Below are 14,913 nucleotides of genomic sequence, written 5' to 3'. Positions count from 1 at the left end.
AACTTTTTGCGAATTTGGCGAAGTGTGATTTCTTCCAGTCAGAGGTGAGCTATCTCGGTCATATAGTTTCAGGGGAAGGTGAATCTGTGGATCCTTCTAAGATCCAAGCCATTGTGGATTGGCCAGCACCGACCAATGTTTCTGAAGTTCGAAGTTTCATGGGTTTGTTCAGATATTACCGTCGCTTTGTTCATAGCTTCTCTCTGATAGGCCATTTGATTACATCTCTTCAGAGGAAAGGGAAGAAGTTTGTTTGGTCAGAGCAGTGCGAATTAGCTTTTTGTACCTTGAAGGAACTCCTTGTTAGTGCTCTGATTTTGGCAGTTCCCGACCCATCCAGAGATTTCATGGTATGCACAGATGCCTCTCTAGAAGGTATAGGTGCAATGCTTATGCAGGATGGATGTGTGGTTGCCTATGAGTCTCGCAAACTCAACGATCACGAGTTGAACTATCTAGTGACTTGGAGTTGGTAGTTGTAGTGCATGCATTGGTTCATTGGAGACATTTCCTGTTGGAGCGTCGATTTGAGCTGCATAGTGATCACTGTAGTTTGTAGTATATTTTCATGCAGCCGAACTTGAATGCTCGACAACGAAGATGGATGGAATTCCTCTGCGAGTATGATTTTGAGGTTCGTTATATTTAGGGGAAAGAGAATGTAGTGGCAAATGCTTTGAGCCGTAGGCAGCATGAGGTTGCAGGATTGTCCCTTGGTGTGGACTTGAGTGAGAGAATTCTTGGAGTTCTTCCTCAAGACACTTGGTATCAGGATGCTAGAGTCGTGATGGAGTCTGGAAGACCATTGGAGGGTAGATATTCTGGATATAATGTTGAGTCAGATGGTCTTCTTCGACATCTTGGACGGATCTATGTACCTCCTTTGGAGGGTCTTCGCGTTTTGATCATGACTGAGGCCCATCATGCACCTTATTCAACACACCTTGGTGTCAAGAATATGCACGCTGATCTTAGACAATTATATCATTGGGCTGGTATGAAACGTGACATTGCTGATTTTGTGTCCAAGTGCTTGGAATGTCAGCGGGTGAAGGTAGAGCATCAGACCCTGCAGGGCTTTTACAACCGAATTTGATACTGGATTGGAAATGGGATATTGTTTCTATGGATTTCATAGTAGGGTTGCCTATTTCTTCATGGTGTCATGATGCCATCATGGTCATTGTTGATAGATTGACCAAAGTTGCCCATTTTGTTCCTATTCAATCTTCTTATATGGCAGCAGTGGTGGTACGAGTCTTCTTGGAAGATGTGGTGAGGTTGCATGGGATCCCAAGGCGGATCATTTATGATAGAGACCCTATCTTTACTTCAGCTTTGTGTACCTCTCTTCAGCATGCTTTGGGGACCCAGTTGAACTTCAATTCAGCTTATCATCCAAAGACTGTTGGTCAGACAGAGCGTGTGAATCAGGTCTTGGAGGACATGCTTTGCATGTATGTTATGGATCAATAGTCGCGCTGGGAGGAATATCTTTGCCTTATGTAATTTTCTTATAACAATGGATATCACAGCTCTATAGGTATGTCACCCTTCCAGGAATTGTATGGTCGTCCTTGTTGTACTCCTTTGAGTTGGGATCGGTTGGAGGATAGAGTGTGTTTAGGCCCGGATTTGCTTCGTGAGATGGAGCAACAGGTTGAGCAAATTCGTGGGCATTTGGTTGTTGCTTGGGATAGGCAGAAGAAGTATGTCGATGCTCATAGATTCGATCACCAATTTTCAATTGGCGACTGTGTGTTCTTGAGAGTTCGTCCGCGGAAGAGCCCGATCCGTTAAGGAAAGGGTTTTAAGTTGGCACCTCATTTTGTAGGCCCTTTTGAGATCCTTGAGAGGATAGGACCTGTTGCCTACCGTCTTGCCTTGCCGCTGAGTCTATCCCGCATCCACAATGTCTTTCATGTTTTTGTTCTTTGTCCTTATCATTCTGATGTGACTCATGTTTTTTACTGGAATGCTTTGCAAGTCGAGGACGAGCAACTTTCCATGGAGTTCGCGTGAATCCTTCAACATCGGGATTTGACCCTCAGGGGTCGTACCATCAAGCAGGTAAGGGTTCTATGGGACCCCAGTGATCAGACCTCAGCGACTTGGGAAGATGCATTGAAGATGAGAGAGCTTTATTCTTATATGTTTTAGGCTTCCAGGAGTAAGCCTAGGCTTCCGGGGGAGGATCTAGTACCCCTCCTCGATCAACCTCTTTTGTATGTTTTGATTTACTTCAGTGATTGTTCAGTGGAACATTATTGTATATCGATTCGGATGTTATGTGATGTTATTTCATGCTTTATCTGGATCTATGGTGTATGATTGTATGCAGTATCTCAGTGCTTATGATTAATGTTATTTTATGGATCATTATCATGGACTGACACTTTATCTTATATTGTGATGGGTTATTTATATGTTGCGTGTTTGCAAGTGTATTGGGATGTGAGGCGATGATCTTCCATCACTCACTCCAGTGAGACAGGGAACGTCATGATTCTCCTTCATCGATGTGCGTGTTGTGTCTGTGTATATATATATATATATATATATATATATATATTTGTCTATATGCATGTATGGATTCTTGTGGTGCAGGACATTGCAGATACTAACACCGGGTAGGTATGAGGTATTGACTCCACCTGGTTTCACAGGTCTGAGCATGCCTTATATATCCAATGGGAGTGGAGGAGATAGTTGTTGTACCCTAGTTTGACCCGCAGTCACACTCGTGTGAGTGTTGTTAGTCGGTTGCCTTTCCATCTGCCTGGTATGCGAGTCATGGTGCCTTGGTTTAGTCATTTGAGAGTCGTCATTTGATCATCCCTTTTTTTGCGTGCTTCCGTTTACTTAAATGGTTATTTAATTAAATGGATGATGCTATTTTATGTTGGCCTAATTAATTAATCATCATGCTCTATGATTATTGATTTATTTAATTGATGAATTGCTAGATTAAATGGTTAAATGGCTTATTTTATTGTGGAAAGTGGCATTGATATATTTTGTGAAAATAAATAATTGCCTAGCCATTTAAATGTTATAAGCCTATGTTGAAAGAAAGTATTTTTGTAAATAGAAATAAATAAAAGCTTTCCTTTTTGCTTTTCCATTTGACTTTTGCTTTTTCATTTTAATTGTTGGAAAAGAATTGCTTTTTGGATAAAATTAAATCTGATTGCCTTTTTTAATTTGAAAAATATTTAAATCTGATTGGATGGAAAAACTTTCAACCTAGAAAGTTTAGGTTGGAAAATATTTTCCATATAAGCCTGGAAATTCACGGGAAGGAAAAAGGAGAATTTTTGGAGAGAAATTCTGGAAAACTTCCTGGAGGAGCTGGAAATTCGACCTGTTTACAAGACTGGAAATTCTTCATCTCTTTGCTTGCTAATTTCTTCAAGATTGGAGGATCTCTTCTTGTTTTTGAAATTTGATTTTTGAATATTTCAGTTTCTTCCTGTGTGTTTGAAAAAATGCAAATTTTCCTGTAGATTCTTGTGGAATATTTGGAATTGAGAAAAGAGTGCCTGTGATTGTTGTTTTTGTGAAGCTCTTATCATATGGTTGCATATAGGAAAGAAATGGTTCATTTCTCTATTTGTTGTTTGTTATTTGTTCATAGAAATAAACTTCTTGGATTACCTCTTCCATTTGAATTAGAATGAATTAGATTTATTTTGTTGTGTGCTTCCTGGTATCTAAGTGCCCAAGATTTGGGGTTTATGTTGGCAAAGATCAGTTTTGCCCTTTGAGTTTTATGCAAGGAATTCTTCCTGTGTAAGGAAGTGAGGAAATTTGGTCCTAATCCTTCTCTTTTTTGTTCTAATATTCTATTGTTGCCTAACCGATATGTATTGGGATCATTGTGTGATTTTATATCACCGTTTACCTTTTTGTAAACTATCCCTGGTGTTTTGAATTTTGGCACTGTGTGTTTGTGTCGTGAAATGATTTGGAAGTGAATCAGTTTCCTTTGTAGTCTTATCGTTTTGCATCCTATTGTTTTTATTATGTTTTGGAAGCATGTTTTACCCTCTGCGTGGACCTTAACTCACCTTGTGGTGGGCTAGTTCCACCCCGCGGGTCGGTAGTCCTTGCTGCCCGCAGGTAGAAGTACTACCGATCGGCAAAACTGCTACGCGGTAGCAATACTACCGGTCGGTAGCTACTGCTACCGACGGTAGCAGCACTACTGGTCAGTAGGACTCCTACCAATCGGTAGCAATGCTACAAGGCGGTAGTGCCTACTACCAGTCGGTAGTGGTGCTACCGGTTGGTATTGCCTTCTATCGGTCGACAGCAATACTACCGGCAGGTAGTGCCTGCGACACTATTGTGGGTTGATTTGAACCCCGCGTAACCATGTCCCTTTATCGGTTCAAACCGGTTAGTGCAATAAAGTTAGTTTTTAATAAATGAATTATATTTTAGAGTGGTTTTGGTGTTAAATGAAATGGTAAATTTTCATGTGATTTTTATTATATGATTAATAAATTTATCTATGGAAATCAAGGCATGGATTAGAAATTCAAATTGGTAAATTTGGGATATATTATGGAAATGAATTAAATGCCTGTTGGAATTCATGTTTAATGTGGACTTCCTTCTTGATGGAATTTTGATTTGGAAATTGATTAGATGTGACTACTGGAAAAGAGTCTTTTATTTAATTTTCAATCAATGATGTTTTTTATTAAGGTAAAAGCGGGTTTTGAAGGGGCCCCGAAACCCTTTACAAGCATAGCTTAAACAACAAAAGTGACGAGAAACAAAAAGGAACAATCCAACAAAAAGCCAGCAGAAAACCAAGGAAAACCAGAAAAAGCCCCACAAAGCCAACAGGCCATCCAAAATCCAGAAGAGAAACTAGTTGGTTTTTTCCAAGGCATTTGCCAGGGTGTTGCTAATTTCATGTAGCTCTTTGATGTTATCTCTGAGATTAGAGGGATCCTTTGTAGAAGCAGCCACAACTTTCTTGACACTAGCCCTGGTCCTCTTTGCAGTGCCACCCACCGGAGTAGCATCACCGCTACCAGTCTAGATAGTCTCTTCATCCATGTCAAGTTCCACAACCGGTTTTGGAGAGCAGGTATGATCAACGACCTTAGAAATATCCTCTAGGTTTTTAGTGACAGCAGAAAGGATACTCGGGATAACGCCCATTAGATTTTTCATCGCCTCTCTCCCATCTTAGTGAATTTTCAATCAATGATGTTGTAAGTGCTTATGATGCTGATATTCTCAAAGATTGTTTGAGTGCGGACTTATTGAATTAGCTTTCCTTGCAAGTGTATATTGTGTTATTTCTGGTCTGTAGTTCAGTTGTCCTGTGGTGGCGTATTTGGTACCTTTGACCAAGTGATATATGTTGGATTAGTTGTCTTAACCATGTAGTGTATTTTCCTTATGGTTAACCAAGAGTGAGTATGTCCTTGTTTGACCACTTGTTTCTAATAGTGGTGGTTATGGTTGTCTGCTTCACCATAGGGTCCTCGGGGAGTGACCTTGTTTGTTTAGTGTCCTTTGAGAGAGTGGCTTTCGCTTGGGGGTTGTGCCCAAAGTGGTAGGAATTATGACTCAGCGAAAGTCAAATAATAACTAGTTATCTAATGAATTGATTAAGTGGGTAGTTTCATAACATTAATAAAGATAATTGTACCTCGTGCCTGGGTGAGTGCTTGTATTGAGGCTCATCATGTTGTGAGAAGGCCTAGAATGGCAAACTGACCACCTTGTCTTCATGAAAGGCTGATAGGGTTTGCATGAGACTTAGTTGGAACCAGACATTCGGGAGAGGTTACCAGGACAGTGAGCCGAGACCTATGGAGGCTGTACCATGGTATCCTTTTTAAGCTATGCGATGACACTATCTCATTTGGTTCACTTGTGTGTTTGTGATGTTGAGTCACCTAGATTTTGTGGAGTCATATTGTGTTGTCATGGAGTCATATTGTTTTCTCGACCATGTCATGCTTATGCTTGTTTGAGGGTCCTCAGCTATCTCCTAGCACGGTGGGGTGATTCCATTTGGGAATTACATGGTCGGGTGGTAGTGCCACTTCCCTGTTGGCATTATGTGAATCGATATGCGATCATGAACCGGTATGAGGACATAATGACATTATATGTTGTCATTGATGTCAATATGTTGAAGAAGAGAGAACCGGTATGTTACCAAGAACCGGTATATGTGAGAACCGGTATAACATTGTGAACTAGTATATGTGCCAAAGTGAAACGGCATGTTTGTTCAAGGTGAACCGGCAAGTTGATATGAGAACCAGTACATGGAAGCTTTGTATGACTACCGGTTGGTAGTCTCAACTTAAGGGTTTCCGGTTGAAGTGCTTCAAGCCTATGTGACTCAACCGGTGACTTTGTGTGATGAGTTAGCTTTGTAATGAAGAACAGATCGTGTTTCCACGTTAGCCTTGTGTGTGTGAAGGATCTTGCATGAAGAAGATTGTTCCTATCTACCTCGGGAATGTGTGAAGTCTACAAACGGTGAAAACGCGTGATGGGTTATCAGCCGCCATGAAAGCGGTGGAAAATGATCGATGGAGAACATCTTGAGATTGATTCAAGATTGTTGCATTTAATGAAATGTGCTCAACGGTTAGGATTGAACAGTTTTAATTGCTTAACCAAACTTGTTTAGGGTTTAGGGTTTATGCAATCGACCTGTCTATTTCCTATAAGGTCGATGTTGTGTTTCTTTCTGAAGTTGTTGGAAAAAGTTGTGTGTGTGTATCCAAGTGAAGTGATACGTGATTCTTGCCAAACCAGAGGAGAGAAGTGATACCTGCAGAGTGAAAGTGCAGAAGGTGAAGAGGAGCTAAAGTAGATTTGCATTGGCATTGAGTGTTGTTACCAGGTCATTGTAATACCTGTTGATCTCTAACCACTTCAACAGTTGAGAATTAACAGGGTAGCTTTAACCGGCTTACTGTAAATCCTTTAATAGGGTGACTCAAAACCATTGAGTTCTTGAAATCCTCTAACAAGGTAACCTTTAACTGGGTTTAACCCTTAACCGGGTATTCTAGCCATCCCTTAACCGGGTGATCCCTAACAGGATCGGTTCCTGACAGAACCTATTGTATCAGTCTTTAACCAGACAAGGCTTCTAACAAAGCGGACTTCTAAAGAGTTCAGAACAGCTTGTGGGTATTCATCCCCACCATGGTTTTTCCCAGTTGGGTTTTCACTTGAAAAATATGTGTGTCATGTGTGATGTTTTCATGTGATGATTCAGTGTCTTATGTCTAACGGTAAATCATGTTGATCTAGCTGTTCATATGTTTTTTATGATAGATTTCCTGTTCATGCACTACGGTGAAATGGAAATGAAGTATTAGATTGTATGAAAAGATAAGTGTCAATTGGTTTATGCTTGTCTCAGTTATTATGGGTTTTGCCAGTTGTACTTTGTTTAAGACCGGTGTTACTATTTGTTTGCCAAAGCACAGTGTCTACTGACAAAACGGTTTTAGGAATGTGTTTTTGTCTGTATTGATTCACCCCCCCTCCTCTCAGTACCGGTTTGATACTATTTGTTCATCATTGAGCTATCAATTGGTATCAGAGCATCCTCTAGGTTCTCTGTGTTATAAGCTTAACCATTTGAGGAAAAGATCCCAGTCCAATGATGAAGAGGGAAGGTCCAAAGTTCAACAGAGATAATTTCAGTATATGGAAAGACAGAATGAAGATATACATCAAAAGAATGGGTGCTCAACACTGGAGCTATGTTGAGAATGCTTGTGTTGCCCCTACTGGTACTCTCACCAATGACCAAAAGAGAGAGATGTAGGAGAATGGGCAAGTCATGGAAGCCCTAATTAGTAGTTTATTTGACATTGAGTTTATTGATGTCCAAGATAAAGTAAATCCCAAAGAAGTATGGGATACTCTTGAGAATATCTATCTCGGTGATGAGAATGTAAAACAAACTAAGGAAGAAAGCCTTAGAGGGAAGTTTGAAGACATGCGGATGGTTGAAGGTGAGACCATTCAACAGTATGGAATAAGACTCAAAACTGTTGTCGGAGATATCAAGAGTGCAGGTGGTAAAATAGAAGATTCCACTGTGGTAAGCAAAGTTCTGAGATCCTTATTACCGGTCTATGCAATAAGGGTTGCTGCTATTCAGGAGTTGAGATCAATAGACAAGACTAAGGTATCCCTAGACTCCATCATTGCAAAGTTGACAGCCTATGAGCTAAATAGTTTTGATGGCAGTGTTCAAAAGACTAAATCAGCTTTCAAAGCTTCTGTTGTACCATCCAGAAAAGGAAAAGAAGCAAGCACCAGTGGTGAACCAAGACAGAGCAAAGTAATGGATGATGAGGATTTTTTGATGGAATTTGAAGCTCTTCTTGCCAGGAAACTTCTTAAAGGAACCGGTAAATAAAGAGGTAAGCTCCCTTTGAAATGCTTTTCTTGCAACCGGATAGGACATATTGTTGTAAACTGTCCTAATGGTGACAACAAGGACAAATCAGAAAGGTTCAAGAAATTCAAAGGAGGAAACTGGAGAAACTGTTTTGTGGCAGTTGATCAAAGGTGTCATAGATGAGGAATCAGAAGATGAAGAAAATGAAGATATTATGTTTGTTGTTGTCAAGGAAGATGTGTTAGACAAGAAGGCTCGTCTCTCGCTTTGATCATTCCAATGAGTGGATTATTGATAGTGGTTGTTCTCACCATATGACTGGTGACCAGAGCAAGTTTCTATCCTTGGAAGAATATGATGGTGGTGTGGTTCGCTTTAGTAATGATGCACCATGTATGGTCAAAGGCAGAGGGTCCATCTCTCTAAATGAAAAGAGTAGTGCTGACAATGTGTATTGGGTTGATGGTCTCAGACACAATCTTCTGAGTATTGCCCAGCTGAATGACAATGGTCTCACTCTAGAATTCAAGAATGGAGTGTGCAAAATCAAAGGAAAGAACGGTGAAATTGTGGCCACCGGCATGTAGACCAAACGTAACCTATTTCAGTTGAATGCAAATGTAAGTACATGTCTTATGGCCAAATTTGATGATAGTTGGATATGGCATAGGAGACTCTGCTATGTAAACTTTGATAACATTGTAAAGGCCAGTAAGATCAAGGCAGTTAGAGGGTTGTTGGTGCTGAGCAAACCGGAAAATACCTTGTGTAGAGAATGTCAACTGGGGAAAATGTCTTCCTCAACCTTTAAAGGTAAACCTTTCACTGTTGAAAATCTACTTGATCTTGTGCATACTAATTTGTGCGGTCCTATGAAAACTAGGAGTGTGCAGGGTGATAGGTACTTCATGATTCTCGCCGATGACTGCTCAAGAATGATGTGGGTCACATTCTTGAAAGATAAGTCTGAAGCTTTTGGAAAGTTCAAAGCTTTCAGAGCATTAGTGGATAAGGAAAGTGGTAAAAGGATCAAGTGCCTTAGAACTGATCAAGGAGGGGAATTCACTTCCGGTGAATTCAACAAGTATTGTGAAGAACATGGCATCAAGAGGCAACTGTTTACCCTCCAGACTCCACAGCAGAATGGCCTATCAGAGAGGAATAACCGGATAGTGGTTGAAGCAACAAGAACAATGTTGATTCAAGGAAAGGTCGCTCACACCTTTTGGAGAGAAGCGTTGAGCACAACAGTCTACACAATGAACTGGGTACTCATCAAGAAAGGTAAGGATAAAACTCCTTATAAGTATTGGACCGATAAGACACCTGTGGTTAGTTACTTTAGAGTGTTTGGTAGCAAATGTTACATCAAGAGGAGCGAACACCAGAGCAAATTTGATGCAAAATGTGATGAGGGAATATTCCTATGGTATTCCACCAAAAGCAAATCTCTCAAGTGTTTCAACAATAGGACTCAGAGAATTATGGAAAGCATCAATGTGAGAGTTGATGAAACCTCTGAGAAAATTGAGGAAACCAACAGTAAGAAAGCAGTAAATGAATCGGTTGTAACCTTCTAGGAACCGGTTGCCAGTCAACCGAGTACCAGTAACAGTGCTCCTACACCGATAGATGTAGATGCTGATACTGATGGAGAAGAGGATGAAGAAGAAAAGCAAGAGGAATCTTTTAAGACCATTCCTCGGTATGTCAAGTTGAATCATGATCCTAAGTAGATCATAGGAGATAAGGATGCAGGAATCCTTACAAGAAGAAAGGTCAGAGAAAACTCATGTATGATTTCTGAATTTGAGCCTAAATCATTCAAAGAAGCACATAAAGATGAAGACTGGTTCAAGGCAATGGAAGAGGAACTTGACCAGATAGAGAAAAATGGTACATAGTCTTTGGTACCCAGACCAGAGCATAAAAATGTCATCGGTACCAAATGGGTTTTCAGAAATAAGCTGAATGAGGATGACACAGTGATTAGAAACAAAGCCAGATTGGTGTGTAAAGGATATGCCCAAGAAGAAGGAGAAGACTATGGTGAAACCTTTGCTCATGTAGCCAGATTGGAAGGAGTTCGTATGCTTCTTGCATATGCAACTTTTAAAGAATTCAAAGTATATCAAATGGATGTAAAATCTGCATTCCTAAATGGTGTACTTGAAGAGGAGGTGTATATAGAGCAACTAGATCGATTTTCCCTATCTGAAGACAGTGACATGGTGTGTAGGCTACATAAATCCTTATATGGTCTAAAGCAGGCACCTAGAGCATGGTATGAACGTCTGCACTCCCATCTTGTGAAAATTGGATTTGAGAGAACAAGTGAAGATATAAATATCTACTTGAAATCTGAAGGAGATCAGATCTTGATCTGCGAGGTATTTGTTGATGACATTATCTTTGGTGGAGATGACAAGATGAGTCATGAGTTTGCAGATGAGATGAAGAAAGAGTTTGAGATGTCACTCATAGGGGAGATTAAGTTCTTCATTGGACTACAGATTCAGCAGATGAAAGATGGAATCTTTATCACTTAGTCCAAGTATGTCAAAGAGGTGTTGAAGACCTTTGGACTGGAAGATAGCAAACCGGTTGGTACACCGATGGTGACCAATTGTAAACTATCCAAAGCGGATGACTCGGCATTGGTTAATGAGAAGGAATACCAATCAATGATTGGTAAGTTGCATTATGTAGTGCATAGTAGACTGGATATTACACATGCAGTTGGCATTACTGCAAGGTTCCAGAAAAGTCCAAGAGAATCCCACTTGGTTGCAGTCAAGTGGATTCTTAGGTATCTGAAGGGAACAGTTGACTATGGATTGTGGTATCCATATAGCAATAATTTCAACTTGAAAGTATTCACAGATGTTGATTGGGCAGGTAATGTGGACGATCGGAAGAGCACAATTGGTGGTGCATTCTTTCTCAGTGGTAGACTGGTCTCATGGATGAGTAAGAAGCAAAGTTGTATCTCTCAGTCTACAGTAGAAGTGGAGTATGTGTAAGGAAACTCAGGTGCGGAAATAGCTTCCTACACTAATCTCTAGAGGAAAGTATTGTGCAAATTCTTTTAAATCCTTACAATTTCAGATTCGTTAACTACTTTAACAAAGATATTGTAGCCATATACCATGCATACAGAAAATAGAGAATGACACAATGATTTACCCTGGGGAAAACCTTTCGGTAAAAAACCCCAGCACTCCAAAACCTGCACAATGTATTATCTTCAACACAACAGTTACAACACACTTGCAATGCAAGTTCTTTCAAGAGACAATCGACCCTTAAAGACAAATCCAGTAGCATGATATCATACCAACAATACACTCTTTTCATATCAAAGTCTGTAACCCTAAAAAACGCTTATGCACTTTCCTTTTTAGGGCAACATCCAAAGATAGTCGTATTAGGGTTTTACCATTCTCCGAGAAAATAGGAACCCTAAAAAAAATTTCGGGGTGATGACCCAAACCCCACGATTGAGGAAGAGTGTATAGTACTCAACTTTATCAGTTGCCACATGTCTTGCATGTCTTCACCCGTCATTGAAATCTCCTAGAAATAGCTCTTACGTGTCATAGGAATCCGTCATAACCGTTTCAGCCATGATCTCCTTACACACAATTCAAGATGTCGACACATCAAGTGGAGTGACACATCAACATGCCAACTAGACATGTACACTCACACTCAATTACATTATTTGCAAGAAATACATTTTACAAAACAAATAATAAGAATAGGAATCATCCAAGGTTGAGACACCTTATTCCTAACAGTATGTTGTAGCTTTCATGAACTGTACTCAGACAATCTAGTTGAAGCATGTATTAAATGGCTTCAAAGTTCCTTTATTTGAACCGGTAAGTATATTTTGTGACAATACTATTGCAATTAACATCTCCAAGAATCCGGTTTTGCATTCTAGAACCAAGCACTTTGAGCTTAAGTATCATTTCTTGAGGGAAAAGGTTCATAACAAAGAGATTGCATTGGAACTTGTTTCCAGTAAGGAGCAATTAGCAGACATATTCACCAAGCCTCTCCCAAAGGCTACATTTATGTACTTAAGAGGTGAATTAGGGGCACTTCCCCTTCAGGAGGTGAACTAAAGGTATTTACTCAACATTAGTCAGGTATTGCATAGTCAAATATTTTTTTGGGATTGATGTGTTGAAGGATGCTACTCCTCAGGGGGAGCAACATAATGGAATAGGGAAGCTTGTGCCTCCACTTTGGCATTGTTGTCAAAGGGGGAGAAGAAGTGAAGCGGAGAAGATATCTGTAGAAATTGGGGGAGAAGATGTCAAGCAGAGAGATAACTTTGTATATTGCCATCAATGCCAAAGGGGGAGATTGTTGGCATTATGTGAACCGGTATGAGGTCATGAACCGGTATGAGGACATAATGACATTGTATGTTGTCATTGATGTCAATATGCTGAAGAAGAGAGAACCAGTATGTTACCAAGAACCGGTATATGTGAGAACCGGTATAACATTGTGAACCGGTATATGTGTCAAAGTGAAGCAGTATGTTTGTTCAAGGTGAACCGGCAAGTTGATATGAGAACCGGTACATGGAAGCTTTGTATGACTACCGGTTGGTAGTCTCAACTTCAGGGTTTCCGGTTGAAGTGCTTCAAGCCTGTGTGACTCAACCGGTGACTTTGTGTGATGAGTTAGCTTTGTAACGAAGAAGAGATTGTGTTTCCACATCAGCCTTGTGCGCGTGAAGGATCTTGCATGAAGAAGATTGTTCCTATCTACCTCAGGAATGTGCGAAGTCTGTAAACGGTGAAAACATGTGATGGGTTATCAGCCGCCATGAAAGCGGTGGAAAATGAATGATGGAGAACGTCTTGAGATCAGTTCAAGACTATTGCATTTAATGCAATGTGCTCAACTGTTAGGATTGAACCGTTTGAATTGCTTAACCTAAGAGGTTTAGGGTTTAGGGTTTATGCGACCGACCTATCTATTTCCTATAAGGTCGATGTTGTGTTTCTTTCTGAAGTTGTTGGCAAAATTTGTGTGTATGTATCCAAGTGAAGTGATACGTTATTCTTTCCAGACCAGAGGAGAGAAGTGATACCTGTAGAGTGAAAGTGCAGAAGGTGAAGAGGAGCTAAAGCGGATCTACATTGGCATTGAGTGTTGTTACCAGGTCATTGTAATACTTGTTGATCTCTAACCACTTCAACAGTTGAGAAATCCCTTAACAGGGTAGCTTTAACCGACTTATTGCAAATCCATTAACAAGGTGACTCAAAACCATTGAGCTCTTGAAATCCTCTAACAAGGTAACCTTTAACTGGGTTTAACCCTTAGCCGAGTATTCTAGCCATCCCTTAACTGAGTGATCCCTAACAGGATCGGTTCCTAACAGAACCTATTGTATCAGTCTTTAACCGGACAAGGCTCCTAACAGAGCGGACTTCTAAAGAGTTCAGAACAGCTTGTGGGTATTCATCCCCACCGTGGTTTTTCCCAGTTGGGTTTCCACGTGAAAAATATGTGTGTCATGTGTGATGTTTTCATGTGATGATTCAGTGTCTTATGTCTGATGGTAAATCATGTTGATCTAGTTGTTCATATGTTTTTTATGATAGATTACCTGTTCATGCACTAGGGTGAAATGGAAATGAAATATTAGATTGTATGAAAAGATAAGTGTCAACCAGTTTATGCTTGTCTCAATTATTCTGGGTTTTGCCAGTTGTACTCTGTTTAAGACCGATGTTACTATTTGTTTGTCAAAGCGCAGTGTCTGCTGACAAACCAGTTTTAGGAATGTGTTTTTGTCTGTACCGATTCACCCCCCCCCCCTCTCAGTACCGGTTTGGTACTATCCGTTCATCATTGAGTTATCATTCCCATCGGATGTTCGGATTTGTACCTTCATGCGAGGATTGGCTTCACAGGTGTTTCTGTGGTTCATGGCTCATGCTTCATCTCATGGTTGGAGATTATTGTTATTTGGAGACCCTTGTGGTCATTGTATCTTTGATCTTATATAACCTTGTAATTGGTTAAGTTGTATCCTTATATGTATATTGAGAAGCTATGTATTGGAAGAGCAATGTAATCCTATGTTGGGATGTTTTTATCAGTTTCCTTTATGATATTTGTACATTATTATTGAAGTGGAATTATATTGTGTCCTTTCAATCTTTCAATGGTGCATCTTTATTTGCTTATGGCTTCTTGTGATCATTGAGTTAATGATGCATATGTGGATTAATGGTTTTTTATGGATTTGAGTTTATGGTTTTAATTCTTCGTTGGTAACCCTTAAGGAATTCTAGTGTTAGTCTTCCACTTGTGTTATCGTGCATGTTGTGTAAATGCACTTATGATGTTTATACTTTTAAAAAAATATTGTTTCACCCTTGTTGTGGGTTTTCCTTCAGGGTTCCTGGCGGGGCATTACATGATCGATATGTTCGGTTGAAAGAAAAAGAAGGTTGACATGACTCTGA

Source organism: Cryptomeria japonica, chromosome 9 (genome assembly GCF_030272615.1).
Source record: "Cryptomeria japonica chromosome 9, Sugi_1.0, whole genome shotgun sequence".
NCBI classification, from domain to species: Eukaryota; Viridiplantae; Streptophyta; class Pinopsida; order Cupressales; family Cupressaceae; genus Cryptomeria; species Cryptomeria japonica.
Note: the sequence above shows the minus strand (reverse complement) of the source record.